The 25,856-nt window shown below is 42.7% G+C and overlaps 1 pseudogene; it reads right to left on the minus strand.

Moving 5' to 3' along the window:
- Positions 1 to 4,701: 4,701 nt before the first annotated feature.
- LOC128560680 (uncharacterized) lies at positions 4,702 to 4,847 on the minus strand (annotated as a pseudogene).
- Between the last annotated feature and the right edge of the window lie 21,009 nt (positions 4,848 to 25,856).

Genomic DNA, 25,856 nt, shown 5'->3' on the forward strand with positions numbered 1-25,856 from the left:
ACATGTGATCTTTAAAGTCATTAACAAAGTCGTATTTCTACCCAACATGACACAATTATCCTGCATAAAACAAAAACAACTAACCTTTTCCCCAGTAGAGGAGGCAGAGTTTGGGGTGAAGTGTATTCTAATGACCCAATCTCTCCAGGGGATTGGAGATGACATCCCTTCCTCCCCAGTAAACCACAGAATTTCAAAGTTTGTCACTGTGGGCCACCTTTGGGTCCAAGTTTCAACCAACCAAACAAATAAACAATGGGAATGGAAAGGGACTGTTGCTGCAGACACTGTGTGGTTCACGGTGTTCAAAAACTGTGGGATGGAAGGAACGAAGTGTGATGGTGGGCCAGGCAGGACCCGGTAAGTCCTGGAGCAGCAGAGCTACAAAGCCTGCGTGCAGCTGGCACAAGATAATCTGGGACATTAAATCCCAGAGGAACCATGAGCTCCATCTCAACACTCAGTCAGCATCTCCCCAAATTAAAAAAACCAAATACACTCTCAAGAGTGAACCAATACAATCTCAAATTTTTAGGGTTCTTTCAGTTGTGTTTTTTATTTTTTTGTCAATTATTTTCTAGTCAATTTCCAATTGACTGGACTGGGGATAGGGCTATGCTGAGAGAAGGCTGTGATCATTCATTTTTGAGGTTCTGTCCCCAAATATCCAATTTTTGCAAGATCCATTCTAATCTTACTCCTTTATGGACCTTCCTCTATAATTCATCCTCAGGTTTTTTCCTCCTTCTCTAAGTTGCCAGGTCAGCAGGATCTGGATGACTGTTCTCTCATTGCTGGTTTTGTTGTCTCATCTACAGACACAATGTGTGGTTTTGAACATAGCTGTGTTCTTCATAAATATTCTGGAGAGGCTAATTATAAAAATAGGAGAGGAGGGAGGTGGCTTTCTTTCTTTAGGGATAAACTAAAACATGGAATAATGATTCAACACCTGGTTGTCATTTATGGTACTGATGAGGGCCATCTGGGAACTCTCTTCTTAGTGATGAAGGTGTTGAATTAGACTTGGAGTCGTGAAGGCCAAGGTCTGGGTGTCCCAGTGAGTGTTCATCTCTGTTCTGGGAATACCTATAACAACCCTCTGCCACCTGGAAGCACTGGTTACAATGATCAGATATTTTTTAAAATATCCAGAGTTAAACTTTCAATAAAGAAAAACACCTATGTGACAAAAGCAAAGAAAAAACTGAGAGTTGGAACAGAAAATATAAGAATCAACTCTGTTTCTGGCCTGTGGTTTGGGCTGGGTAGGATCCATCCCAAATCCTAAGGGTCTGTGGTCGACTGACTACGCATGACAGATGTGAGGCCTTAGGACCAGGTGGCTCAGGATGTAGGGACCCTGAGAGCAGGGACTCCATGAAGAACACACCCTCAGTGAAAGGGACAACTGAGAAACAGATCTGCCTGTGACATCGCAGGTGAAACACAAGCTGATGCTCCTCTCACTTGATCCAGGAACAGTCATGCAGGAGATTAACAGTAAGTGAAACGGCCCCAGCTCACGGTGCCCACGCGGCACCCGGCAGGGGCAATCCCACAACTGCTCAATTCTTAGGTCCTTGGGGAGTGGGTGTGGGAATTGCTCAAATGAATCTCATAAACCAAAATGACCCAGGAACAAGGCAAAAACTTCATCATTACAGAGAGTCATCAGGCACCACAAACCAGAGGATGAGAGAGGCTTTAGGGTGGAATGATAAACCAGCAGCCTCAGCGTGCCAGCGTCACGACATCACAGAATCAGATCATCTACTCCAATGGAAGTACGTGTAATTATGCAAAATAGAGGATTATTTGAGAAACAGCAAAGTAGAATTACATATAAAAACATTTTTCATGGAAAACAGGAATCCAATGCGTGCATTAAATGCTGTGTGTGCGCATGTGGATGAGCTGATGAGTCAGAAGACAGATTCCAAGCGATTACTCAGAACGCACCATGAAGAGGTGGGATCGAAATTATGAAATGTTAAGAAACACAGAGGATAAGATGAGATTGTTCATGATACATCTAATATGAGGTTTCAGAGGGAAAAGTTGAAAGATGGATGGACAGGCCATCCATTTTTGAAAATGTGAAAGTTGAAAATTTTCCAGAATTGGTGCAAGACTCAAATCCTCAAAGATCAAGTCCAGCATAGAAGAAATGAACCTAAGTCCTTCAAGTAGAAATAAGGTAGCCAAGGCACAAAATGAAAGATAAAATCCTAAATGCAATCGGAAAGAAATGCACATTTTGCAACAAGAAAATAAAAATCACATAACAGTAGACATATAAAGAGCAAAAATAAAGAAGACAATAAAACAATGTCTTCAACGTACTGAAAGAACAGAACACTGTTACAGTATTGTTCAAGGTTGTGAATAAAATAAAAGCATTTCAAAAAAGCAACCCTGGGATTGTTTAGCACTTCCTGACCATTTGTAGATTATGACTGAAAGAACACGGCAAGATAAATATTCGGAAGGAAATTTTATTCAGAAGAATGAAGTTACATGGTGCAAGGAGTGATGTTCATCAATGAAATTATAAATATGATTGTAAAGCTGTGGTATTTTAGGCTTAGAGATACACGCAGTGCGTACACCTGTGGCCTTCTGGAGCTTTTTCTGACGTATGCATGGAAGATGATGGTTTGCTGATTCTTCTAATTCTCAGAACCATTGAAAATGCTGAGCACAATCCATGTTTTCACATCCATTTGATGGTTGGAGTGGAAATTAGTACAACTGTTTAGGAGATGAATTCAGCATAAGTGGTAAGGAAGAGGTTCAGCTGAGCTGATCGGGTATCAATGCTGGGAGTTTACCCTGAGACTGGTCCTATGTGCCATCAGAAGGGCATCTCTGGGAAGGTTTAATGTTGGCACTGGTTCCACACTGGAGTCCGCTCTACGCTTCAACAATGGAAGCTCAGACAAGCAAATGTGGTGTTTCTTAGAGAACGCCGAGCAACAGTGAGATAAGGGACCAGAGCCCATACAGGGGCGGGGAAGGCTCCCCTACATCACACAAAAATATGTGTAGTAAACACAAATTACATGTAATGCTTAACAAACATGACAGAGGGTGTATTGTATGAAGAAATGGAATCAATAAGCACCCAAATCAGGGTGCTGGTTTCCGTGAGGGTGACACCTGGTGCAGTGGAGGGTGGAAAGGTCGTTTTGAGAAGAGGATTTAAAGGCTTCATTTCTCCAGCTGGGCAGCGAGCTCCTGAGTGTTTCATATGTTGTATATTAATGTGTTGTTCACACATTTTGTTAATTCAGAAAAGTGTAATAGAAAGTTGTATTGTTGGGCGGTGCCTGTGGCTCAAGGAGTAGGGCGCCGGTCCCATATGCCGGAGGTGGTGGGTTCAAACCCAGCCCCGGCCAAAAACCAAAAAAAAAAAAAAAAAAAAAAAGAAAGTTGTATTGTCTTTTTTATCCATTGGATAGCTCTAGAAATATGAACAAGTTTCTGATATGATGTATTTTTATTTAACATGGAAAATACCTGGGCCTGCAACCTTGTAACATTTTTAAAGGTCTGTTGCTCTGGTGCTTATTGGGATAAATTAAAAAAGTTAATGCTGAGGAATTACTGTCATTTCTTCTCCTTCTCTTCATAACTAAAAAAGGCAATATTGTGAAGTAGTAATGTGGCAGTCAAAGCACTTTGATGGGTAACCGGAAAAGCTATGAGCTTTGAGTGGAGCCCAGAGCAGGGGAAAGCGTTCAGTTAGTCCCGGCTGCAGTGCCAAAAACTCTTCCTTAAGCCACTGCGCCAGCAGGTCCAGTGTTACGTGTCTGTGATGTTGTGGGAGGCTCTGGGGAGCCTGTGGCAAGATGCTGGAGATACGGGACAAATTGTACCTTCTTTGGGTACTAACATTCTCCTTTGTGAGATACCTCCAACCTTGCCACTAAGCTGACTGTGGAGACCAGGTACTCAAGCAGAAATGGTCTCTGTGACACTTTGGGAGCAGTATCTGAAGGGGCAATTAGTTTGCAAGAATCCCTCTCTCATAAACAGAGTTCCAGTCCTAATGACCCCCTCCTCCTCCCTAACAAACACCTATGCCTCATGAGAATTCCCTCATGGACTTGGACAGAAAAAGATGAACAGAAACCCAGTGCTGAGATGGTTCTGTGCAGCATGCTGCGTCAGTCACCCCTGGCGGCTTTGACACTGTAAATCTCCAAAGAACAGAGGAGAAGGCCAGTGTACCCTCTTCTGGTTTTCATCTTTCATGGGCCTAATGTCATATACTTGTCATTAAATCTCAAGCTGTTTTGATTTTTATCAAGAAATTTCCTTTACAGCAAAAGATATATGGCCATGAGCAGATGCTTGTGGGATCTCCCAGTCTCATCAAATAGATCATCATCCAGAAACTGTTGACCTTATAGTAATAAAATGATTATTAAAGATTCAGGTTTGATGCCAAGGAGATATTATCTTCTAGTTTGAGGTGCTACCCTTCAGAATGTCACATAAACTCCGATAAAGAGTGAATAATCTATTGTGATTTTTCTGTCCTAGCCAGAATGTACTGGTCTAGGAACCCAAAGGTAATGTTTAGAATGAGTCCTGACATAGTTTTGTCTGCAGACCCATAGCTTCTCCACTAAACTATGGATTTTGCTGAATTAGAGGTTTTAGAATCTAAAAGAAAAGGGGTGCTCATAGCTCAGTGGTTAGGGCACCTGCCACATGCCCCACGGCTGGTGGGTTCAAAACTAATAACAACAACAATAATAATGATAGTAATAAAAATAAAATAAAATAAAACCTTATGCTTTCTACACTTGATCTTAGCCAAAAGGCTGAGAAGCGATACAAAACCTTATGCTTTCTAAACTTAAAAAAAAAAAAAAGGAATCTAAGAGAAAAGTGTTTCCACAGAAGATAAAAGAATGGCTTTTCTTTTTCATTTGGAGGCAGAGATTGATACCTGGCAAGTTTGCAATGCTCACGTCTCTGGGTGAACAGGGAGTGAGTGTGTGCTGGCCAGGCGGCTGGTTCTGATTACGAGGGGAGAAGGACTGCCAGTTAACAACCGAGGTGGGAAGGGATGAAATTCACTCTCCTGGGAAATGATTCCAAATCCCTCTGATCAATGGGACTGACCCTGAAGACTCCAACTCTGCAGTGTTTGAATGAAAGTCACTGATACTTTCTCTTCATTCTCATTTAGCTCACAGTTCTTGCCATTTATGATGCTGTGAACCAGGGGCCTGCACACAGGCCCGAACTGGAGGAGACGGTAAATCCCTCTTAAATTCCTGCTTGGATCACGGGCAGAGATAGCAGCTCTCGTGAGAGAGCCCGTCTTCCATGGCAGGGCAGGGCTCCGAGGCTGTTTGGACGTCCCATCTATGAACCCAGGAGGTAGATGCTGTCAGGTGTGGTGCTGAGCTCCACGATTCTCCTGTGTCCCTCCTGCTCCTGGAGGAAAACTGAAGAAATGAAGGGCGCAGAGTGAAGACTGAGGAACTGGCCTACTGACTAGTGTCACAATTTCCTACATTTACAGTGTGGTAACTGCTGTAGACATTTTCTGAACTTTTTGAATGGTTATGTCCTGTCCTTTGATCCAAACACTTCACTTACACGTCACTAAACGCTCTCCAGACCCCATTTCCCCCCAGCAGCAGATTTGTTCTGGTTAGTCGTGGGAAACATGGTCAGCTGAATAAGTAGCTCACTTGGACATTTGCTGGGATTGAGGCCGTCTAACAACTGACCTTTCAAAAGCTTTCCAGAGACTCAGAAGTGCTGGGGCAGCTCTGCCCACGAGGGGTGCCCGGCAGTTGCCCGTTCAACCTCAGATGTGCCTCCTGTGCGCATTTTTTCCTGTGTCTTGGAATATTCTGGTGCGTCATAGACAATTCTTTCCTGAGTTGCAGCTTTTCTTTCATGCCTGTGCTGAGAGTGGTGAAATACACATTGACACAGTCAGGAAACACTGGATCAAATAGGGCACGAGTTTCAGAATCAGAGAGACTCGTGTTGAGAGGCAGCTCACTGATTTACAGGCTGTGAGAAAGCTTCCTTCTCTCACTTGCAAAAGTGGCAAATACGATCTACATTACGGGATTATCGGAGGACTGATGAAGGGCGTGTGTTAAAATCTCTGGTTGTTTCCCATTCCAGGACTTCTGTTTTTTTCACTGCACCGTGATACATTTTCCAGGGCTGATGGACTTTAAATATTAGGAAGTCCTTGTATAGAGAAGGTAGAAGAGAAAAAGAGCTTCTATTTATAATTTAGTAACTTATTTGTTTATTCTTCCTGTTCTAGAGAAAAGAGTTGGCTGGTTGCCATTTCCTTCCAACTACACCCATGAGTAAAACTTGTGTAATTAATGCACTGGGTCTGATCAATGTCGATGCCACTGTGTACAAGAAATAATCAAGAAGTTAATAAAGCGATGATGTCCTTGGCAAATGTGGTGCTTCAGAAATAAAAGCCAAAAAACCGTTATATTACACTTTTCTTCCAGCGAAAGGACTCAGGAAAATGAGAGAGGGAAATGTTTCAAGCAATGGAAGAAGACTGCCTTTCCTGTGGTGAGAAACATAATCTGTTCAGAGGGGGAGACTACAGGTGCCCTGCTTCACCCTGTCAGCCCTGTGCAAGCTGGGCTCTGCCATCTCAGCGTGGTCAGCCTGTGGACAGGTCTGCCCTGCTCCATGACCCTGGCTTCAATTCAGGAAGCAAAGATGTTATTCTCCTTTGTTCTGATCTCAGTTCCAAGCTTGTTCTCCCAACTACCCCATCATCAATATCTCTGGTACCATAGTCCCCATTTGGCTCAATAGTTTGTGTTTATACTTTTGCAGCCAGAGCTCTGGAGCAAGAAAAAAGATGAGATACACAAATGTAGGGTGTAGGATCCAAAGCCAGCCTTATCTTCAACAGCCTGGAAAATTAAAGCTGGAAGGAAGGAAGGTTCACCACGTGGCGAGTGCTCTGAAGGCCTGTCCGGGGGGCTTCCAGTCCAAGGCCTCCAGGTGGGCCCTGGGACTCTGCAGGTGGCCGTCTACACACTGCGGTGACTCCTCCACATGCCATTGCCCTGCTCTTTTCTCTGTGTTAAATCTTTTAGATTTTCCAGCCCTTCTTTGTCCTGTTTCTCACATTTAGCATCTGAATTTTTGTCCTTTGATCATGCTCCTGTGGGCTAATGCTCATTAATGTTGTGGCAGCACAGAGGGGGCACTGCTGCAGATACACCCCAGCCTAACGAGAGTGAGTGATGGAGGGCATTCACCTCCTCAGCCTGGATAGTATCCTTTTACTGGTACCAAAAAAGGGCAGAATCACTTTAATGGATGCTGATTAAAATTGAGTTTGATGTCAACCAAGTGCCAGATGTCACCATAATGTCTTCAGACTCCCAGGGAAGATGCCCTGCCCCCATGAATGTTGATTCTCAATGTGGTGATCCCTTAGAAAGGTGTTAATAACGATAGAATAGTAACAGAAAATGAACACTTCATGCATTGCCCTTTATATGTATATAATTCATTTAATCTTTGCAACAATCTTCTGAGTTTGCTGTTATGATTTTCTCTAATTTACAGATGAAAAAAAACTGAAGCCAGCAGTGGTTTTCTTAAAGTGAAGCCATGGCTGGAAATTGTAAATGGTGTATGTTTGGCTTCAGCAGGAAAGAGAAGCTGGAAACCCAAATGGCAAATCTATTCCCCAAGAAACGCCTTGGTTAAGCATCAAATGATTGGGAAAGAAATGTATACTTCTTGTGTTTAAAATTGTTTTAAAAACAGAAAAACAAAAAAAGAAATAAAAAAACTAAAGCCAAGTAAGGTCCGTAACATTTTAAACATCATACAACCTGCAGTGAGTAATGTTAAGACTTGTCCTGGGGGAATTGGCTACAGAGTCCACCACCACTCACAGCTTCTGGGCACTGCTGATTAAGGAGTCAAGGTACCCTTGATCGTGCTGTCCTTCAGGGCTCTGAGCAATAAGAGAAGAATAAGAGCTGGCTTTTATTAGTCCTGTGACAACAAAGTACTGGAAAGAACCCTGCAGTCAACCAAAGGCAGCCTTATGCTGAGGCCTAAAAGTTTGCTTCTTAAATTAAACCTCATGCTAAAATTTGATCCCCAGTGCTGAAGATAAGGCCCAAAAGGGGATGTTTGGGTCATGGGGGTGAATCCCTCATGAGCAGATTCATCTCTTCTCTTGGGGCAATGAGTTCTTGCTCTTTAGTTTCTGGGAGAGCTGGTTGTTACAAAGAGCCAGGCCCTTGAGTGTTCTCCAAACTTCTTTCCAAAAAGACCATATTAGCTTGCATTCCCACCAGCAGTGTAGCAGTGTTCCCTTCTCTGCATCCACGCCAACATCTGTAGTTTTGGGATTTTGTGATATGGGCTAATCTTACTAGAGTTAGATGATATCCCAAAGTGGTTTTGATTTGCATTTCTCTGATGATTAAGGATGATGAGCATTTTTTCATGTGTTTCTAGGCCATGCTCCTGTCTTCATCAGAGAAGTTTCTGTTCAAGTCTCTATAGAAATGGGGTTATTTGTTCTTTTCTTATTGATTAGTTTGAGTCCTCTATGAATTCTAGAACCTGCAAAAGATCTTCTACCATTCTGAAAGTTGTCTGTTTGCTTTACATACTGTGCTTTTGGCTGTGCAGAAGATTTTTAGTTTGATCAGATCCCAGTAATATATTTTACAAAGATATTTGCACCAGAATGTTTATTGCAGCCCAATTCATAATTGCCAAGTCATGGAAGCAGCCCAATGATTTGGTGCTGCTTCCATGACTTGCAATTATGACTTGGGCTGCGATAAACATCATGAGTGCCCATCAACCCATGAATGGATTAACACATTATGGTATATGCACACCATGGAATACTATGCAGTCATAAAAACAACGAAGACGTCACATCTTTTATGTCTACCTGGATGGAGCTGCAACATATTCTTCTTAGTAAAATATCTCATGAATGGAAAGAAAATTATCCAATGTACTCAATATTACTATGAAATCAATATATAATCACCTGCACCAGTGGTTCTCAACCTTCCTCATGCCGCAACCCTTTAATACAGTTCTTGTGGGTCATGACCCACATGTTGAAACTGCTGACCTACAACTCATATGAAGGATAAAACCTAACTATAGTCCAGAAAGAAGGAGGGAAGAGAAGGGAGAAGGGAGGGGAGGTCAGAGGAGGGAGGGCAATTGGTGGGACCTCACCTAATGTGCATAATACAATGGTACATTTCAAAACTATTAAGAATAGAGTATAAATGTCTTACCACAACAAATAAGTAAGGGAAGACATGGCTATGTTAATCAGTTTGATGTAAGCATTTCCACATTGTATATCAAATCAGCACATTGTACTCCATAAATGCATTAATGTACACAGTTATGATTTAATAAAAAAAAAACAAAACACAGAGCCAGGCCCCTCCCATACCCCATCTCCCTTCCTCTCTTGACACCCACACCTGTTCCTCTTCACCATCCACCTCCAGCCAGGGCCCCACCAGATACAGGTGTGCAATCTTGTACTTTTCGGTCATCAGATTCATGAACAAAATAAAGTTTTTTTTTTTTTTTAAAGTAAATACCCAGCCTCAGATGTTATTTTGCAATAACACCAAACGGAGTAGAAAGGATTTGTAATAGAGAACTGGAGTCCACATTCTCCTTTGTGCAAATGGACGTGAAGTTGGAACTCTTCAGGCCACTTGAACACAGAAAGGAGAAAGCTGGAGTGAGGTGGGGTGTTATCAAAACAGGGAAATCCCCCATTCCCTTGCCCCACGGAGAGAGTCAGTGGAGGGTGCCCACATGCCCAAAGTCAGACCGTGGAAACAGATGGGACTGCAAGAGAGTGCTGGGTCTCGGTGCTGACTGAAAACAGAGCAGCGGCCTATTTTAAACGCAATGACCAATAACTGTCACAACCTGGCCAATCACCCACCCCGGGGAGGCACCAGTAAGGAGGTATCAGAAAGCAGAGAGTGGGGAGAGGAGGAAAGCCCCCTCTCTGTGAGGCTCATGCTGCAGCCTGAGTTGAGAACACACAGTCTCACGGGGCCTCCAGCAGAAACCAGGGGGAGCTGCAGCGGCAGCTCTTCGGTTTGTAGAACCCAGGACTGTAAGGCACTCTGCTAGTCTGCTGCCTCCTATGAAGAAGCCTCGGATGTTTCCTAGACTCACAAGGCTCTTTTGGGCCATCAGATGTCACAACAAGGCAGAATCCAGAGACTGGTGCCCACCTAGGGTTGGGCAGGGGTCTAGTTTTAGCACTGTCTGAACAGGAAGGCTTTGAAGTGGTCTGGAATCAAGAAAGCTAATTTCTTTCTTGATCCTAACAAACACTTCTCAGTACCTTCTTTTTCTGAAGTGTGGTCTCTGTGGAACTATTTAGGGAGTGTCTGTTTCTATTGTCATAATATATTATAATTTACAATTCATTAGGGATCACCTCCAAATTAAGTATTCCTGTGACTATTACTGGACTTGGTAGCCCTTGAAATAAGACAGAGAAAGAAGCTAGTGGTTAGAAAGCATGAGTCCTATTTATGAAGCATATAGTTTTTTTGTTCCCCTCTAGTTGCTACTGGAACTGTCAGTTCTTGGACTCCAGGAGCTGTCTGGTTCATAGGGTTAAGTAACAATTTTTGAGTTTTTGTGGGCTTTCTCTTTTCCCCTTTTTTATATTTTGACAAGGCATAAAATGAATTTGCTAATTAGTTTTTCCTTCTTGACTTGCATTATTTTATTGCTTTAATCTGTCTCTGATGAGACCAAATTTGCCAAGTCTGTGCTACTTCTCAAGACTACGTATTCAAAAAGCCTCTAAGAACATACGCAATTCACCTGGAAATTAGCCAGCTGTCAGACTCGGGCCAGGGTGTGCCTCCTCATCTCATCTGTACAAGGGCAAGATGGATTATATTATATCTACATTCTCTCCACCTACAATTTCTGAGAACAGACTCTCCCAAACCTCCCTGTGATACATGTTTACGAAGCAACCTAGATATTCAAAAGCAGAGTCAGGGACGAGATTCACCTTCTTCTGAGTGTTGTATTTCACGAGCACCCCCAGCTGGTTCTTACCATGGGGCAGTTTTGGAAACCTGGTCTAGGAGGATGATTCTAGGTTTGTCTTCAGAAATGTGAAAACGGAGCCACAGCTTCCAGCTCTGATGGTGAGTTAACATGACTTTAAGTTGCAGGTCTAGTGGCTTTTCAAGGGAGAGCTTCGTCCAGTGATCACTTGGGGAAGCTCCGTGTTTGGGTTATAGCTTTCAACCCAACATGCTCTCTCCCGACTGGATGGCCAAACAGAAGGAAGGGGAGTTTTATTGATGATATCAGCTTATAGACCCAGAAGAGATGGTCTCTGGCCTGGCCAAAGGTGCCCTCTCTCTAGAGAAGGAAAGAGAAGCTGGGGTTTTATGCCTTGCAGGGCCTCTATCATACATTAGAGCCCTGCGTATGCAGTAAGTTTTGGGTAAAAGCTACACATCCTTACGAGGGAAGTCAAGCCCACGTGCAACAGGTAAATGTATAACACCCCACGTTCACTATGAGGCAAGGTCTCACCTTAAAATAAGGTAGAATTTTTTTTTTTGCAGTTTTTGGCCGGGGCTGGGTTTGAACCTGCCACCTCCAGCGTATGGGGTCGGCGCCCTACTCCTTGAGCCACAGGTGCCGCCCAGGTAGAATTTTTTTAATGTTTGGCTTGGATGTAAACACAGGACACACAGACAGTGTGCACAGACTCTATAAGCCGCCTGAAACCAGCTTACTGTCTGCAGGAGCTGATCAGGAGAACGTGTGTGTAAGGCCTGTCCTCGGTCCAGTCAGAGCTGTAGTGGTTAGAGTTGGGGGGTCTGATAATTTGCCTGCTAGCTCCCCCTGTCAGGGATTTTAGCTGGTCCATGGTTTTCCTTGTAGCCACAGGAATCTAGGGAGTTGCCATGCTGGCTGAGCCTCGAATGCTCAGGCTCACAGGTGACTCTTGTTTACCTTACAGTCCATCTTAGTTCATAAAGGGGCATCTATTTTGGTCTCTCAGATCCCAGAGCCCAGGAATTCACATTGTTACATGTGTTCTACATGATTTTTCTTGACACTGGAGTTCAAAAACAACTGCCCCAGAGGAAAATGACTTTTTAGCTAAGTCAATACAGCATCAAATCTATTGTAACAAGATTTTGCACCGCCATATGCAAACTTTTTTTTCTGCCCAGAAGCATAACATTTTAGAAGTTTATAGCGGGAAGACCGTATTCCAGACTATTTAGTCCATTCTGAGTAATGCAGAAATACATCTAAAGGGGAAAAAATTGCCACTGTAACTCCTCCCCCAAACATAAAGGATCTTCCATGCTGAGGGGAGAAAGTCTGAGCAATGCAATGGTCCCTAACCCATCAGGGCATCTGAAGTAGCTTAGGTAAGATGTAGATTCTGGGACCTCCCCATATACCTACAGGACCATAATGCTCAGGGGAGGGCTTGCTGATCTAATTTTAACACAGATGAAGGGGATAATAAGTCAAATTCAAGAGCCACTAATCTATTCCATTCCCGTTCAACACATTAGTAAACCCAGCAATAGATTCAAAGTGATTCATCACAACAAATTTATGAGAGGCCTTCAATTTGTCTGCAACATTGAAGTCTGTTTTATGTGACTCACCTGTGAATTCTTTTGATCTCTCAGAAAATCTTATGAGGTATGTTCCCTCTAAGTGTTAAAAGAAATTTGGGTCTTGGAGAAATTTGCTTAGCAATGACCGAAATTCTTCACACTGCCTTTCACTGCCTCTTCCTACCACCTGCCAATCAAGATCAGCTTCTCGTTGCTGGATTATAATCTTTGAACTATATGCAAAGAGAAGGGCTGTGGTTGAGAAGAACTATCATGACATTGTCGGGGGAAGAGAACAGCTCGGCCAGTGTGCCTGGCAAGAAGTTCTTAGAACAAGTCAGCGTGCAGCCAAGATTTGCAGGAATCTTATAAACCACTCAGCCCTGGCTCTATCATTACTATCTTTTTCTAAAATTGTAGACAAAATAGCTAGGCTCCAGAATGATCCGCAGGGATTCTCGTCTCCTGGTAGACCCCCCTGGTGTAGTATTTCCACACTGAATAGGGATGACAGGTGTCACCAATAGGATACTGTGTGATTTCCAAGGTCAGGTCATAAAAGGAATTATAGCTTCTACTTTTGCCACATTTCTTTCATCAGTGTAGGGAAACAGCCACCAAGCTGCGAGGAACTGAGGCCTCTGCCCACGGCAGAGCTGTCTTGCTGGGCAAGTGAGTAGGCCTCTGAGAGTGGATCCTCTGTCCATTTGGTCCAGCCTCCAAATAACAGTAGCTTCGCAACAGGCCTCATGCCACAACCTCCCCGGTAAACCTTCTGAGCTCCAGAAACTGTGAGATAATAAATGTTTATGGCTTTAAGTCTCAGTTTTGGGGTAATTTGTAACACAGCAATAGATACCTAACAAAAATATAGTAAACGATTGCCCTGTAAGATGGTCATCTTATTTGCTAAGGAATCATCATGACTCTTTAGAGTCAGAAGAGATAAAGGGCGGCACCGTGGGTCAGAGTTCCCCGCTGTGAAGGGGAGGCCAGCAAGGAGATTCCCAGCAGCGCACCATCCACAGTTCCTGCATGATTGTGAACAGTGCGTGGAACGCCAGCTGGGAAGGGACGCAGGAGTCCGAGCAGAAACAGAAAGCCCCGCCCGGTAAGGGGCGCACCTGTCAATTGATTTCCTTTCTTTCTCTGGGTTAGGCCACAAGAACTGTCCCTTTGTGAATAAGACGGCACCTTCCATTCCAGTGGGGTGGTGAGAAGTGTGCTGTCCCAAGGGGCAGAGAGCTGAGAAGTCAGGAAGGGTCGCCCTGAGGGCAGAGGACACAGACTCGGCCGCTGCTCAGAGCTGAGTTCTTCTGAGCAGTGGCCACAGAGACATCAATACCCGTTGCTGCTTCTTGGTACTATACTTTTTTGAAAGATCACGGTACTAGTTTTCCTGCTACTGCTGTAGGAAGTTACCACAGACTTAATGGCTTGAAACAAACAGATATATTATCATATAGTTATGGAGCTCAGGAGTCCCGTGTGGGTCTCACTGGGCTGGAGTCACAGCATCCTCAGGGGCCTTCTGGGGGTCTGGGGGGAGAATCCATTTCCTGCCTTTTCTGGCTTCCTTGTGTGGCCCACTCTCCTTGGCCTGCAGCCCCCTTTTCCACCTTCCACGTCGGCACAGTTGCTCCCTCTGACCCACCTTCCACATCACATCTCCCTCTTCCCTCACCTGGGATGGAGGCTTCCCTTCTAAGGATGCAGGTGATGTCTTATGACCCATCTGCATAACCCAGGACTAATATCCCTGTCCCAAGACCTTTAACTTTATCAGAACTGCAAAGTCCCTTCTGCCAAGTGAGGTGACACATTCACACTCTCTGAGGATTAGGACCTGAATATCTACAGGGACCAGTACTCTGCCTGGTCCTTTTCATTGGAAAACTTTAAACGGTAGAATGTCTTCCAGCTCTGTCCTTCAGGATAATCCCCTCCCACAAAGTCACATCCTTGGCTGTTCTCTACTGTTCCCCTCCCTCCCGCTGGACGTGTGTGGACACGTGCAGACTCCTGTCCTGTCTTCAGATATCTCGGCCTCCACCTTGGTGTCTGCTCCCACAGACTCTTTGGTTCTCTTTCTCCTGAGCTCTAACCTTCCAGCTCCTGGGCAGTAGAGAAAGGGACCTGCCTCTTCTTCCCAGGACTTGCCTGTGGTCCTGCTCTTTCCAGTCTGAGGTTTCTTGGATTCTATGGGGAACACTGCTCGCTTCTCTGAGGCTTGTCACTTTGTCTTCCCTTTGGGGGCAGCTGTGTTTCTGCCTCTTCCGTTCTACCAGCTGAGTAACCTCCTTCCATCCACTTTTCATTATGCAAAATTTTATGGTGATATTTATTATCTCCTCTTTTTTTAAAGAAAGAAATCATTTTCTCTTCTATTTTTTTAGTTCTGTGAATTTATTATGTTTTTATTCCTTTACAGACATTTCTAGGGCAGAGCAAAATAAATGCATGTCAATCCAACGTGTTTAACTTTAAGGTTTTGCCTGGATTTTTGAGAATTCTTAACTCATAGGTAGAAAGGAAATGGGCAGAGAACATGGGCTGAAATGTTAGGCCTGTCATCCCAGCTCCTCATGGCCTTGATCTGTGGTGAGACCTTTGTTAAGAATGTCATGTGAGCATCAGGTCTGGGTCACAACACCTCTTCTCTGGGGCCATCCACTCCACACAAACCCCAGGGTGCTGCTCCACCAGGGCTAAATGCAGGAGACGGGCCAAGGACACGTGAGAAATCAACTGAGTATCTTCTGCTTGACTTTGTTTCTTCTCTAACCATTGCCATTTTTGTGTTAATTTTACCAGTGGGATTTTCCTTACATTCTCTTTTTGTTCCAGGCTCCCATGTTACATTTTTTTGTCCCTTAATTTGTGAAAGTTTCTCAATCTGTCCTTGACTCTCCTCACTTGGCGCTTTTGAAGAATACTGGTGAGGTCTTTTCTAGAATGACCCTTATGCTGAGTCTGCTGCTTCTCATGGTCACATTGAGACTGGGCATTATTAGGAAGGACACCTCAGGGACGGCAAGTCCCTCTCAGCATGTCTTAGCCAACAGTCCAGTCTCCTGACTTGTGTGTTGCTGGTGATGTCAGCCTTGATCTTTGGACATGATTCCCCACTGCGGAGCTGTTCCATTATCCTCAGGGGGAAGATACTTGGAGGCTGTAAAGATAATCCTGTATGTGCTTAAACTTCTACCTACTAATTCTAACGTTCATTAGTGGTGGATCTTGCCTACACCAATATCACCCCACTGTTCTAATGATGATTTCTAGTTTTTTCTATCCTTTTGCATAGATTCATCAGAATGCCGTAAGGCAGAATTGCTACTTCTTCCCTTGGTTTATTTATGCTGTGATTTATTTCTATCAGTATAGACTCATGAATACTAATTTTCTTATTGGAGTTACAATCCAGTGCTATGTCATCATTCATTTTATGTCATTATTTTTTCAAGTTGTTCTAACTCTGGCCATTGGGAGACCTTTCAGGTCGGTCCCTGTCTTCTGTCAGAATGTGTGCTCCCTTGTTCAAAATTTCCTTATTTTCTAGCTCCACAGAATGCTCCAAGCTCATCTTGCATTTTCCTTCTTCCAGTCCTGGAACCAGCCAGTTCATTAAAGAGCCCTGGACCCATTATTATTATCATTATTACGATAATTATTGCAAATGGTATTTAGAGACCAAGACGTGAATGATACTTGTGCTCACTGATGCTGGGGTATTGCTGCTGCTTCTCGCCACCCTTTTGCTAGGAATGTGTGTATTTATGTAACACATGCACACACACCTGTATTTCTTCCTTTATCTATTTTTCAGCACATATACTAAAATAAAGTGTAATGAGTCCGTGTTGCTCCAACTCCAGTCCAGCACCACAGAGCTCTGCCCAGTCTCTCCCTCTCCTTGTTTGTAACTTTTTCTCCAACTGTGAAAAACATTGTCCTTATTACCTACAGTAGATTTATTTGTTCAACCATAAAGCACAAAACAAAAAATTCTAACCCATGGAATAGTCTTTTCTTTATATCCTGTGAAGCATCTTTATTTTTTTATAAATGTACTTGTTTCTTTGCTTCTTTCACTCTTAAATTATTTTTAAATGACAATCTTCCAGTGTTGATTATTTGCTTCTATATCTCTTTTTGAACATTTTATGTTTACCCCTTTAACCTGATTTTCTTTCTTTTTTTTTTTTTTTGAGAATAGATTTTCTTTTTTTTTAAGATTTTTTTTTTTTTTATTGTTGGGGATTCATTGAAGGTACAATAAGCCAGGTTACACTGATTGCAATTGTTAGGTAAAGTCCCTCTTGCAATCATGTCTTGCCCCCATAAAGTGTGACACACACCAAGGCCCCACCCCCCTCCCTCCTTCCCTCTTTCTGTTTCCCCCCCCCATAACCATAATTGTCATTAATTGTCCTCATATCAAGATTGAGTACATAGGATTCATGCTTCTCCATTCTTGTGATGCTTTACTAAGAATAATGTCTTCACGTCCATCCAGGTTAATACGAAGGATGTAAAGTCTCCATTTTTTTTAATGGCTGAATAGTATTCCATGGTATACATATACCACAGCTTGTTAATCCATTCCTGGGTTTGTGGGCATTTAGGCTGTTTCCACATTTTGGCGATTGTAAATTGAGCTGCAATAAACAGTCTAGTACAAGTGTCCTTATGATAAAAGGATTTCTTTCCTTCTGGGTAGATGCCCAGTAATGGGACTGCAGGATCAAATGGGAGGTCTAGCTTGAGTGCTTTGAGGTTTCTCCATACTTCCTTCCAGAAAGGTTGTACTAGTTTGCAGTCCCACCAGCAGTGTAAAAGTGTTCCCTTCTCTCCACATCCACGCCAGCATCTGCAGTTTTGAGATTTTGTGATGTGGGCCATTCTCACTGGGGTTAGATGATATCTCAGGGTTGTTTTGATTTGCATTTCTCTAATATATAGAGATGATGAACATTTTTTCATGTGTTTGTTAGCCATTCGTCTGTCATCTTTAGAGAAAGTTCTATTCATGTCTCTTGCCCATTGATATATGGGATTGTTGGCTTTTTTCATGTGGATTAATTGAGTTCTCTATAGATCCTAGTTATCAAGCTTTTGTATTAATTTGAGTTCTCTATAGATGTGGATTATTTTGAGTTCTCTATAGATCCTGGTTATCAAGCTTTTGTCTGATTGAAAATATGCAAATATCCTTTCCCATTGTGTAGGTGGTCTCTTTGCTTTGGTTATTGTCTCCTTAGCTATACAGAAGCTTTTCAGTTTAATGAAGTCCCATTTGTTTATTTTTGTTGTTGTTGCAATTGCCATGGCAGTCTTCTTCATGAAGTCTTTCCCCAGGCCAATATCTTCCAGTGTTTTTCCTACGCTTTCCTTGAGGATTTTTATTGTTTCATGCCTTAAAGTCCTTTATCCATCTTGAATCAATTTTTGTGAGTGGGGAAAGGTGTGGGTCCAGTTTCAGTCTTTTACATGTAGACATCCAGTTCTCCCAACACCATTTATTGAATAGGGAGTCTTTCCCCCAAGGTATGTTCTTGTTTGGTTTATCGAAGATTAGGTGGTTGTAAGATGTTAGTTTCATTTCTTGGTTTACAATTCGATTCCAAGTGTCTATGTCTCTGTTTTTGTCCCAGTACCATGCTGTCTTGAACACTATGGCTTTGTAGTACAGACTAAAATCTGGTATGCTGATGCCCCCAGCTTTATTTTTGATACTAATAACTGCCTTAGCTATACGAGTTTTTTCCGGTTCCATACAAAACGCAGAATCATTTTTTCCAAATCTTGAAAGTACGATGTTGGTATTTTGATAGGAATGGCATTGAATAGGTAGATTGCTTTGGGAAGTATAGACATTTTAACAATGTTGATTCTTCCCATCCATGAGCATGGTATGTTCTTCCATTTGTTAATATCCTCTGCTATTTCCTTTCTGAGGATTTCATAGTTTTCTTTATAGAGGTCCTTCACCTCCTTCGTTAGGTATATTCCTAGGTATTTCATTTTCTTTGAAACTATGGTGAAGGGAGTTGTGTCCTTAATTAGCTTCTCATCTTGACTGTTATTGGTGTATACAAAGGCTACTGACTTGTGGACATTGATCTTATATCCTGAAACATTACTGTATTTTTTGATGACTTCTAGGAGTCTTGTGGTTGAGTCTTTGGGGTTCTCTAAGTATAAGATCATGTCGTCAGCAAAGAGGGAGAGTTTGACCTCCTCTGCTCCCATTTGGATTCCCTTTATTTCCTTGTCTTGCCTAATTGTATTGGCTAGAACTTCCAGCACTATGTTGAATAGTAAAGGTGACAGAGGACAACCTTGTCTGGTTCTAGTTCTAAGAGGAAAAGCTTTCAGTTTTACTCCATTCAGTAAAATACTGGCTGTGGGTTTGTCATAGATAGCTTCAATCAGTTTTAGAAATGTGCCACCTATGCCTATACTCTTCAGTGTTCTAATTAGAAAAGGATGCTGGATTTTATCAAATGCTTTTTCTGCATCTATTGAGAGGATCATGTGATCTTTATTTTTGCCTCTGTTAATATGGTGGATAATGTTTATGGACTTGCGTATGTTAAACCAGCCTTGCATCCCTGGGATGAAGCCTACTTGATCATGATGAATGACTTTTTTGATGATAAGCTGTAATCTATTGGCTAGGATTTTGTTGAGAATTTTTGCATCTATATTCATGAGTGAGATTGGTCTGAAATTCTCCTTTTTGTTTGGGTCTTTTCCTGGTTTTGGTATCAGGGTGATGTTTGCTTCATATAATGTGTTGGGGAAGATTCCTTCTTCCTCAATTTTTTGGAATAATTTCTGCAGTACAGGAATAAGCTCTTCCTTGAAGGTTTGATAGAATTCTGGAGTGAAGCCATCTGGACCAGGGCATTTTTTGGTTGGAAGATTTTTTATTGTTTCTTTGATCTCAGTGCTTGAAATTGGTCTGTTCAGGAGCTCTATTTCTTCCTGGCTGAGTCTAGGCAGAGGGTGTGATTCCAAATATTGCTCCTTTTCCTTCACATTGTCAAATTTCTGGGCATAGAGTTTCTGGTTTTTTTTCTCATTCAGAGATGATCTCTTGTATCTCTGTGGGATCAGTTGTTATTTCCCCTTTATCATTTCTGATTGAGGTTACTAGAGATTTTACTTTTCTATTCCTCGTTAGTCTGGCCAATGGTTTATCTATTTTATTTATTTTTTCAAAAAACCAACTCCTTGTTTCATAAATTTTCTGAATGATTCTTTTGTTTTCAATTTCATTGATCTCTGATTTGATTTTGGATATTTCTTTTCTTCTGCTGAGTTTAGGCTTAGATTGTTCTTCTTTTTCCAATTCCATAAGATCACTTGTGAGATTGTTGATGCGCTCTCTTTCTGTTTTTCGAATGTAGGCATCTAAAGCGATGAATTTTCCTCTCAAAACTGCTTTTGCAGTATCCCACAGGTTTTGGTAGCTTGTGTCTTCATTGTTGTTATGCTCAAGGAAGTTAATGATTTCCTGTTTTATTTCTTCCTGCACCCATCTGTTATTCAACAGAAGATTGTTTAATTTCCATGCCTTTGGGTGGGGTCGAGCATTTTTGGTAGAGTTGAGTTCTACCTTCAGTGCCTTATGGTCTGAGAAGATACAAGGTAAAATTTCAATTCTTTTGATTCTATTGATATTTGTTTTGTGTCCCAGGACATGATCAATTTTGGAGAATGTTCCATGGGGTGATGAGAAGAATGTATATTCTTTATCTTTGGGGTGGAGTGTTCTATATGCGTCTATCAAGCACAGTTGTTCTAGGGTCTCATTTAAATCTTTTATATCTTTGTTTAATTTCTGTTTAGAGGATCTGTCCAGCTCTGTAAGAGGAGTGTTAAAGTCCCCTGTTATTATGGTATTATCGGATATCATATTGCTCAGACTGAGTAAGGTCTGTTTCAAGAATCTGGGAGCATTTAAATTGGGTGCATAAATATTTAGAATTGAAACGTCTTCTTGTTGTATTTTTCCCTTGACCAATATAAAGTGACCATCTTTGTCTTTTTTGACTTTAGTTGCTTTAAATCCACATGTATATGAAAATAAGATTGCAACTCCTCTTTTCTTCTGAATTCCGTTTGCCTGAAAAATTGTCTTCCAACCCTTGACTCGGAGCTTTAATTTGTCTTTTGAAGCCAGGTTGTTTCTTGCAGACAGCAAATGGATGGCTTGTGTTTTTTAGTCCAGTCAACCAATCTATGTCTCTTCAGTGGGGAATTCAAGCCATTAACATTTATTGAGATAATTGATAAGTGTGGTAGTATTCTATTCATCTTATTTTGTGAGAGTCCATTGCTTAGTTTTATCTTTTGCATCAGTGTGGAGGTTAGGTTCTGTCCTTTAATTTCTGAGTTCTTACTTTGCTGCTGATCCATTGTGGTGGTCAGTGTGCAGAACAGGTTGAAGTATTTCCTGTAGAGCTGGTCTTGTTGTGGTGAATTTCCTCAATGTTTGTATATCCATAAATTATTTGATTTCTCTGTCAGTTTTGAAGCTTAGCTTAGCAGGGTACAGAATTCTGGCCTGAAAATTGTTCTGTTTAAGTAGATTAAAGGTAGATGACCATTGTCTTCTTGCTTGGAAAGTTTCATTAGAGAAGTCTGTGGTGACTCTGATGGATTTGCCCCTGTAGGTCAACTGGCGCTTACTCCTGGCAGTTTGCAGAATCTTTTGTTTTGACTTTGGACAGGTTCATCACAATGTGTCTTGGAGAAGCTCGGTTAGAGTTGAGGCGACCTGGGGTCCGCTATCCCTCTGAAAGCAGTGTGTCAGACTCTTTGGTGATGTTTGGGAAATTTTCATTTATAATATTCTCTAGTATGGCTTCCATTCCTCTGGGACATTCTTCTTCCCCTTCTGGAATTCCTATAACTCGTATGTTGGAACGCTTCATAAAGTCCCATAATTCTGACAGTGAACGTTCTGCTGTCTATTTCTTCTTTTCTGCCTCTTTTACTATCTGAGTTATCTCAAGAACTTTGTCTTCTACCTCTGAAATTCTTTCTTCTGCATAGTCTAACCTGTTCCTGGTACTTTCCCTTGCATCTTTAAGTTCCCTAATTGACTGTTTCAGTTCCTTCAGCTCTGCTATATCCTTTTTATATTCTTCATATCGTTCATCTCTTATTTGATTCTGTTTTTGAATTTCCTTTTGGTTATTTTCCACTTTATTAGCAGTTTCCTTCATTGTTTCCATCATTTCTTTCATTGTTTTCAACATGTGTATTCTAAATTCCCTTTCTGTCATTCCTAACATTTCTGTATAGGTGGAATCCTCTGCAGTAGCTACCTCATGGTCCCTTGGCGGGGTTGTTCTGGACTGGTTCTTCATGTTGCCTGGAGTTTTCTGCTGATTCTTCCTCATGAGTGATTTCTTTTATGTGTTTCCTTGCCCTAATTTTTCTTTCACTTCCTCTTGCTCTTTAAGTTCTCGTGCTTTTGGACTAAGGGTTACAGGACCAGAAGGGTGAGAAGGTTGAAGAGCAAGAAAGTGATGAAAAAAAGGAGGACCGAGTGAAAAGAAAAAAAAAAGAAAAATAGAGAAAGGAGAGGGGGTGGGTAAAAGGAATATTGACAAAAAGAAGAGAGGCACAGAAAGGGGAAGACAGAGCAATATAGGTGTACAGTAGGGTACTTTGACACAACCTTAAAAAAAAACCACCTTCTGGGGGTGCCCAGTTGAGTGGTTCCCTTGAGGTCAGCAGCTCTTTGCTAACCTGATCAGACACAGTACCCCACCTCCACCAAGTAGAGAAGAAAGACAAAAATGGTATAAATCAAACCAAAACAAGCAAACAGAAAACTTTATGGGATAAAATTGGGTGAAAAACCAAATAATAGTGGTAGAAACACTGGCAATAATGAAGTTCTAGTTATTGAAAAAGGCAGCAATGGGAAATTATAATTAAACTAGAGAAATTGAGAAAGAAAAAGGATCTGTATGGAAAAGGTTGAAATTAAAAACAAAACAACATCAACAACATCAAAATAAACAAACAAACAAAAAACAACCAAACAAAAAACAAAAAAACACAACCAAAAACCAGCAGTATGTATATGTTATTGAATATTGTCTGGGCAACACGTAGTCTTCTGGGGTATGAGATGTTAATCACAGTTCTGATATGACTGGAGGCTGCTGATTTCTCAACCCCCAGCAGGTAGATACCCTAACTCTCTCTTCAGTCCACTTAAAAGGCACTTTGAACTTGTAAACTTGGTGAGCAGAAGCTTTTCCAGGAAAGTACTTGTCGCTGGAATCACTGCTGAAGTTGCTATCCACTTACCCAGCATGCCAAAACTGGTCTCACTCTGCCCCTGAGGGTTAGGGCTGCAAGGCGGCTCAGACCCCACCCTTAGGCTACTTGGTCGCTGGGTTACCAGCTCCCACCCGATTCTAGCTCTGCGACCCTGAGGGTGGAGCTTGCCAGGGCAGATCACTCACAATGGCTCCCTGTTACCCACAGCCAAGCACTATTAGCTCCATCTGGCTCAGCGGCTCAGACTGGGGTCCTAGACAATGGCCAAAGTTCTCCACACTCCCGCTCAGGCTATCCCCAAGGCAGTTCAACTGAGTGCCAAGTCCAAAGACACCAAAACAGTTCATAGGTAAGGCCCTTCTGGTTTGCAGTCTCGCTGCTACTGAACTTACAGTCGCAGGCGGGTTTAGACGGATTGAACACATGCGACCACTTGCTGTTTTTCCACTGTTTTAGTCCTCCTCTTGGGGTCCAGAAGTCTCTCGCTGACTCCCTGTATCCTCACAGGGGCGATGATAGGCAGATCCCACCAGCCAGAAATGCCTGGAGTCCTATCTCCCCAGACTCATGTTGCCCAGATGCAAGGAAGCTGTTACTCGGCCGCCATCTTGCTCCACCTCCCAACCTGATTTTCTTTATGTTCTGCTTCATCTTACTCTTACTCCATTTAGTAATGCTTCAAATAAATGCTTTCACTGTGCATTGGGGCGGGGGGGTTGTCCTCTGCAGGACACACATCATGGACATTACTTCTTAGAGATGTGTTTTTGTCATCATAGCTCATCTCTATTTTTCTCCTTTACCAAGTTCCTCACTTGCTCTTCCAGCCTTTTCCCTGCAGGCCTCCTATTTTCTTCTAAAGATGAAGCGTGATAGAAATGCATGCTTCTGGGAGACTTTCTTTATTCCCTTCCATTTAAAATTCTGTTTGAAGTTAGGTGTCCTTGGTACAAGATATATCTAAAGGAATGTGTGGTTATTTAACATAGGAAAAATGTTGATAACGTCGCCTGATTTCCAGCTGGATGAAGGCCTGTGAAGAAACATTGTTTTGGAAATATATATTGAGGAGGGGCTTTAATAAACAAAAGTCATTCATTAGGAAATGACAAGCACTTCAGCAGTATCACGGTGTGTTGTGTTTCTTATATTGTGAGACCCTCCTAAGGGAAACAACAAAAATACCCACATATACAAGCCCACATCCTCATTAAATATGCACATTAAACAGCATGGCAGCCACAATAATAAAACAAGAATGAAACAGGGAATAAATATAAACTACCAAATTAATTGCTTTTTAGTATTGAGAAAATAATCAGGAATCACTAAACTCCATTATTGTGCTCAATTTATAAATTAGAAGTTGAAATAGAGAACTCTGAGATCCTTTACAGTTATGAACATGGACCTTCCCTCGTTGATCTGAGAATAGTGAAGCTTAGTGAGTTTTCCGTCTTGGTCTCCCCAGCCTCAGTGGGCCACCTGTTCCTTGTTCTCACCACCTGGGAAGAAGCCTCCCCTCAGCCCTGAGAGCCACACACACCTCTGTCTCCTGTAGCATCTGAGCTCATGCTCTTCACTTACTGTGAGTATTACCACTTTGTCACTTTTCAACCAGTGATTCTGCCTTGTTGTTTGCTGGGTGTTTTGTCTGGCCTAATTGGGATCTTTGGGGATCACTCTTCCCTCCCCTGCTTGCACGCTCAGTGTTTTCCTTGAACACAAGGAACCTCTGCTGGAGGTTGTAAGGCAGCCCCGAGGCTCCACCCTGCCCTTCTGCGTCAGTGAGAGGAGGGGAGGCGGGCAGAGTAAAGTGGATTTGGTGTTTGTGACCCACAACACCCCCCTCCCTCTCCTCCAGGGTGGGGCTGAGCATGGGCTGCCCCGGTGGCCTCTTCCCACTGCTCTCCTGGGCTGGAGCTCACCTCTGCCCTCCCTCCAGAGAGGGCCGGGAAGTTTCTAGTTGCCACAGTCCACATGATACCCAGACACTCCCTCAAGAGCCCACAGGCTCTACTGAGGGGCGATGCCAGTAAACAGAAACGTCAGGACCCCCAGGAGGGCACGGCCATCTTCCCCAGGCTCATCTGCTCAGAACCCAGGGAAGATGCATGACGAAGTGTGAGATGTCCGTGCCAGCTGCCTCTCATCTGCATGCTTCACTAGGGCCTCTATAAAATCACCTGTTTATTCTAATTTGGATATACTTCTCAGAAATGTCTTGGTTAGCCCCACAATCAGAATCAGAGATATTTTGGGAAGGTGAAGAAGGACCTCTTCTCAGCTGGAACTCTGCCCTGACAGTCTCACAGGCTGGACATCAGGTTCCTTGTCCATGAGTGGAGGTCTTAGTTTAGAGGACTGCTAGGAACCCTCCTGTTTAAATGCGTTATTTTTCTGAATTTTGTAAACCCTCATCAGGCCCAGCCCAGCGCTGGGCAAAGTGGACAAGTTAGGGACAATCAGTGGTGGAGACAGGCTGGCTGGGGAGAGAAACCACACAGGGTGTGAATTTTGCTGCTGTGACTATGTTCTATGTGTTTTGAAAGCAGGAATGGTGTCCTGATGTACTCTGGCTGTCCCCAGTGCTGTGATAGAGCTGGAATACATAGGACACTCTAGACCTGGGGTCCTCAAACTGTGGCCTGCGGGCCACATGTGGTGGTGTGATTGTATTTGTTCCCGTTTTGTTTTTTTACTTCAAAATAAGGCATGTGCAGTGTGCATAGGAATTTGTTCATAGTTTTTTTTTTTTTAAACTATAGTCCAGCCCTCCAATCATCTGAGGGACAGTGAACTGGCCCCTTGTTTAAAAAGCTTGAGGATCCCTGCTCTAGACCCTGCCCTGTCGCACAGTGAGGG

Source organism: Nycticebus coucang, chromosome 11, assembly GCF_027406575.1.
Source record: "Nycticebus coucang isolate mNycCou1 chromosome 11, mNycCou1.pri, whole genome shotgun sequence".
Classification (NCBI taxonomy): domain Eukaryota; kingdom Metazoa; phylum Chordata; class Mammalia; order Primates; family Lorisidae; genus Nycticebus; species Nycticebus coucang.